This window comes from Passer domesticus, chromosome 1 (assembly GCF_036417665.1).
Source record: "Passer domesticus isolate bPasDom1 chromosome 1, bPasDom1.hap1, whole genome shotgun sequence".
NCBI lineage: Eukaryota > Metazoa > Chordata > Aves > Passeriformes > Passeridae > Passer > Passer domesticus.
The window spans coordinates 159,840,948-159,846,947 of record NC_087474.1 but is presented as its reverse complement, the minus strand read 5'-3'; positions in this window follow the sequence as shown (position 1 = coordinate 159,846,947).

Genomic DNA, 6,000 nt, shown 5'->3' with positions numbered 1-6,000 from the left:
AATTTTCAAAATAAATAAAATAAGGAAGCCCTGAAATGCTCAGGCCCTGCCATGAAGGACTTTAATAAACATTCAGAGCTTGTTCCTGTGCTGCTGAGGCTTTACCTCAGAAAGTACAAGGTGTCAGTCAGGATTTTCTCTGCTGGAAGCAGGAACCCAAATCTCTATGGAAACCAGAAGGAGGTGACGGTGCCTATGGAAAGGTTTTCTGCATAGATTCCCATCCTCACAGTTTACATTTGCTGGAGATTTTATTGCCACTGTAGTTCTGGAAAAGATAAAAAATGTTTTGTCTTCCTTGGACTGCAGATTCTGACATTGTTCCCTCTCCTTCCTTCTCCCTCTGCCAGTCTCAGTCAATGAATCCTTTGGTTTAACTTGTTTAGTGCCACATTAGAAAAGATTAAATTACTGATGTAGGTGAAAAACGAATCCAATCCAAAGAATGCCTTCCACAGGGAATGTCAGGATCTAATGGGGATTTGCAGCCTCACAGGATGGATTTGAATATGGAGTGCAAGCAGAGGGGGTTTTTTGGAAGTAGACAGGGGCCCCACTGCAGCACAACTGTCTGAGGGAGAACATGAAAAAGGAGTTTTTAAATTCAAAAAGTATCGGATCCTGACTTTATTCAGCCCTGACTTCTTGGAAACACAGCCCCAAATTTTCCAGTTAGGCAGCTGATCTCCAGCATCTCATCCTGAGCATCCCAGAAGAGCATCCTGCTCACAGTTCCTTTCCTTGCCAGAAGCCAAGCCAGGAAACAAAGCCCTTGGAGCTGCTCTGTGGGTGGGTGGTTTCCCTTTCTCTTTTGTTGCTCAGTTTCCAGCTCTTGAGCGAGGCAAAAACCAGAAATTGTTGAGTTATTCAACATCTGAGGAGCTGAAGGGGTGAATTCTCAGCTGGAGGAAAGTTCAGGAGTTGTTCTGTGCCTGCCATGGAGGAGCCTGGGGTTTGAAATGGAGCTTGGCTGGGCACAGGGTTGAAAGATTAGAGAGAGATCTTCAAATTAAAAAGCTCCCACGCTGTGAATATGTGGAGGGCAGAACTGGGGGGTGCCAAGAGGGGACAGAGTGAAGGGTCAAGGGACAGACTTCACAGGATAGGTGGATATAAAAAGCACCGTGACGTGGCCGTGACGACCACGCAGTGACAGGGGAGGTGACAAACCACGAGGACCTTGGCCCTGCTCCTTGCAGAGTCATTAAATCCCTGCCAAAAACCAACTGCAAACCAAGCTGGGGCAGGGGTTTAATAAATGTCCCTGCAGGAGACACTGGGAATGGTGTCAGCTCTGAATCCTGCTGCTCCTTGGCCCTGAAATACCATTCACAACCTGTCCCCTGCTGTGAAGTTGTCCCTGTAGCTCATCCCACGCCTGGGAAGGGAAGGGGCCACCCACCCATTTGCTGTGATACTGCCTGAAAGTGCCAGAGGTTTTCATGGAATCTCAGAGCTGGAAGGGACCTTGGAGACCATCTTACTCCAACCTTTCTGCCATGGGGCATCTACCACTAGGCCAGGCTGCTCAAAACCACATCCAGCCTGGCCTTGGACACTTCCAGGGATCCAGGGGCAGCCACAGCTTCTCTGGGAAAACCTGTGCCAGGGCCTGACCACCCTCACAGGGAAGAATTCCTTCCCAATATCCCAACTATCCCTGCCCTCTGGCAGTGGGAAGCCATTCCCTGTGTCTTGTCCCTCCATCCCTTGTCCCAAATCCCTCTCCAGTTCTTCTGGGAGCCTCTTCAGGCACTGGAAGGGGCTCTGAGGTCTCCCTGGATCCTTCTCTTCTCCAGGCTGGACATTCCCAGCTCTCCCAGCCTGGCTCCAGAGCAGAGGGGCTCCAGCTCCCTGAACATCTCTATGGCCTCCTCCTCCTCTGGACTTGCTCCAACAGATTTTGTTCTGGCATATTCAATGGCATTGCAGAGGGAATTCCAGGAAACTCCATTTCACTTGGGGGAATGATTTTGTCCCCCTGCTTCATAGGAACATTATTTATGGCACACTGCAACTCACAGATCATCCTAAACTAATTTTTAAAACTATTTAAATGGTGGAGACCTGACATTTTCTCTCTTTAGCTCATTTTTACCATTGGCTGGAGAAAGCATGGCAGCCCCGTCCTGCTTGCAGAAGCCTTTTCTGTGCTGGAAGTTTCAGAGTATGGAAATTGGGTGTTAAAAATTGGTGTAAAGTTTGTCCACATTCCTTTCTGTGATGGACACTCTCAGACACAGGAGATTCATTTTGGCTCCTTCCCTGTTCACTGATTAGATTGTCCATGGGACTGTGTTCTAAACATGATTCAACATGTTTTCATCATGTTGATGTTATTAGTACACCAAAAATACTTTCTGCACCAGGAGTTTCTCCTTGCACATCCCCTTTTTTTTTTCCTAGTCTGTCCTCCTACTCATCAGTCTTATTTCTCACCAAGTAACTCCCTGTTTTAAACTTTATAAACGTCTCAATTCCACTTGGACCTGTCCTGTGTCTCCTAAGTTGGTGCTTGCCCAGACAGAGCAGCTGTCACGCGCTCACATTTTGCTGATGGAGTATCTGACATCGCCATCCATTATTTTGGAGGTTATTTGTCTATACCCTATAGTTAAATCTCTCTGTTGTCATTACACCCTTTTGGGACCTCAGAAATTGAGATTTTCCCTTTTGAAATCTGAATTTCATGGAGACAATTCCATCACTGCAAGGACCACCCCTGAAGACAATTTCCAGCCCCACCTGCATCTGTTTCCTGAGAATATTCCCCTGTCCATGCCTTTGCTGGGACTCTCCTGAGCACCAAAGCTGAGTTTTTTTTAAAGTGATAAATTTTTTAACGGTGAGCTCAGATCTGCGCTCAGGGAATTCTCTGCACACTGGGATGTGTGAAAAAATGCAGGAGCCAAGTTGTCCCTCAGGCAGGACACTGATCAGAGTGCAAGGGACATGAATGGCTTGGGGAGCTAAATGAGATCCCGGCGCTTCCATGGCTGCTGTTGCTACGGAGACGCTTCCTTGGCATCTGCATAAGGAGCACTCCCCTGCCATTAACTCCGGGAGAAATGAGGCTCCCAGGTACCGAGTGATGAGGAGACAGAAAGACAGAGCCGGAATTTTAAGAGGGAAAACACCCTCGGAGGCTTCAGCAACCAAACAAATCCAGGGCTCTTCACACATGCGTGGGATTGAGGAGGGGTTTCCACACCGTTCTCTGTGATGGAGCCTCTGAGCCAAATGCAGAGTGAGGATGGTGAAGAGAGATCTGAACCACTTTTTTTTTTTTTTTTTTTTTCCTCTGCATGCAGCAAATATATAGGTCAGGAGATGAGATTCTCTGCATTTGGGTGGAGTTTGGCTTTTGTGCTCTTCCCAGCAAGAATTCTCTGCTGTGAGCTACTTGTGGGGCTAAGAAAGAGGAAGCATTAAATTGTCAAAGAGTTTGGGGTGGAAGAGACCTTAAAGATCATTCACCTGCCTTGCAAAGGGACACTTTCCACTAGACCAGGCTGCTCAGAGGCCCATCCAACTTGGCATTGGTAGGAAAGGTTTCCACAAATTTATCCAGAACATCACACACATCAAGAGAAAGATCCACACTGTGTGAAATGGGCTTTGAATCCAGGCCCTGTCCCTTCATCCCTCCAAAGAAGAGGGAATTCCACATGTGCCAAAGGTGTGGGACTGTCTCAGGACTTCAGGAGATGTAGGACAGGAATGGCTGGGGCAGCTGGAGGAGATGGAGCAACATGAGTGCAGAGAATTTAGAAATTCAGATCTGGAATTGGCTCACAAGGGGTTTTCAGACCTTGGAGAACCCATTTCTGTCAGATGTTTCCAAGAGGGTCCCAGCCCTCATGTCCTTTGGGTTGTTTTTTCCTGCTCTCCTGCCTGACTTTGGGCCAGCTCCAGAATCTTCTAGAAAAGCAGCTATCATGGCTAATAGTCCGATCTGTAGATTTCTTCCACTTATCTGTAGTGACATGCTGAGCATTTAAAAATGCCTCTAATAAGTGAGCCCAAAGCTGCCCTTGGAAGAGAGAATTTTGAACTCCTTGATATCTGTGTTTATCTTTTCCTTGGTTTGGGATTTTTCAAGGGAAAACAAGGCATTGTTCTTCAGCTCCAGTCTGCCTTAGCTCCCAGGTTTAATCAGACATCCACTCCTTCACCTCTAATTATCTGCAATAGTGGCTTAATTTGCATTGTGCCCTTTTCCTGAATTGACACAGTAAAAGCATTTTCTCATTATTTCCCTGACTTTATTCCCTATCATTAATGCCACCAGGATGACTCAGTTCTAGACAAGGATTTTTGTCTGAGAACCTCAGGTTCCCTGTCAGTCCCTGAACCTTTCAGCTGCTTGTTTAGCATGATTAAAGATGCTGCTTTGCTGACCTGTTAATCACAGACTTTTCCCAGTGCTGGACCGCTGGAATGCTTTTCAAACTGGGAAAATAATGCTGAGAAGTCTCTGGCTGGTTATTAACTGCTCACTGTGATGCTTACAGAGCTGTTTGTGTTCCAGCCACAGGAGCCCAGGCTGGCACTGCCAGCCCTGCCACCCTCAACCTGCTCTTCTCCAGGACACAAAATCACGGAATGGTTTGGGTTGAGAGGGATCCTCAAGATTCTCTCATTCCATGCCCTGCCAAGCCTTCCACTACCCCAGGTTTCTCCAATCCCCATCCAACCTGGACTTGGACACTTCCAGGGATGGAGCAGCCACAGCTACTCTGGGAAAACCTATGCCAGGGCCTCCTCACCCTCACAGGGAAGAATTCCTTCCCAATATCCCATCTATCCTGCCCTTTGGTAGTGGGAGGCCATTCCCTGTGCCCTTTCCCACCATCCCTTGTCCAAAGTCCCTCTCCAGCTCTTCTGGAGCCACTTCAGGCACTGGAAGGAGCTCTGAGGCCTCCCTGGAGCCTTCTCTTCTCCAGGTGGACATTCCCAGATCTCCAGCTCCATAGGAGAGTGGGTGTTTTCCTTGCCACATAACCCCAGCCCAGGTGTGGCTGCAGCATAACAAATATTATTATTTCTGGCAGGGATTAAGAATTGTCTGGGATAATCTAAAGCTCTTTCCTGCATGCCTTTAAAACAAACCAGCTCAACTCTCCTGCTTGGAGTTTTACAGACTCCTAATAAAACCTTCCTGAATATCATCCCAGGCTGGAGCTTCCTGTTCTGAATCCGAGGTTTTCTTTGCTGCAGGGGCTTTTATCTTGTCTGCTCCTTTGAAACTCCCCGTCTGCTGCCTGTTCCTAGCTCACTCTCAGCCTCACATATGTGAAGCTTGAATATTTTCCCTCCTGTTTACTGCAGTATTAAAAATAAATAATTAAAAAAACAAAAAAAGCCAGGCAAAAATTATCATTAATGACCTCATTCGAAGACAGATTAGCCATCCACAATCTGTATCAGCACCATGGCTGAGCCTTCCCAGTTTTCTTTTTTCTTTTTTTTTTTTGTGTTGCCTTTTTCTGCCTTTCTTTCTGAGATGGCTCCAGAGGTCCATCTTTATTTTCTGAAACTCTCCCTTCTCCTGGGACAGATGGAGCTTATCAAAATGATAAAGAGGAAAAGAGGCAGCATTAGTTTAGCTCTGCTAATGGAAAAGCATCTCTGGATGTAATTGGGAATGGTAATGTGGAACAGGGGCAGCAGGAGAGGGAAGGGGTAAAGATACCAGGATTCTCCTTCAGGAGGAAAAAGAGGCTTTGCCATAGTCATAAAAATGCTACATATTTGTCACCATGATATTTTATGAAAAATCCTTTGCTAGGATTTTTTTCCTATTCTATCTGAGAAGCCTCAGAAAAGAAATGTAAACAATAACTATCTGATGGCTGTGGAATGTGGACTGGACATTGTTTACTAACAGGTGCATCTTTGATTGGTTTATGTGAGTTGTTTCTACTCAATTACCCATCAAAGATGCAGCTGCATCGGACTCTGAGAGTCACGAGCTTTTGTTATCATTCCATTCCTGTC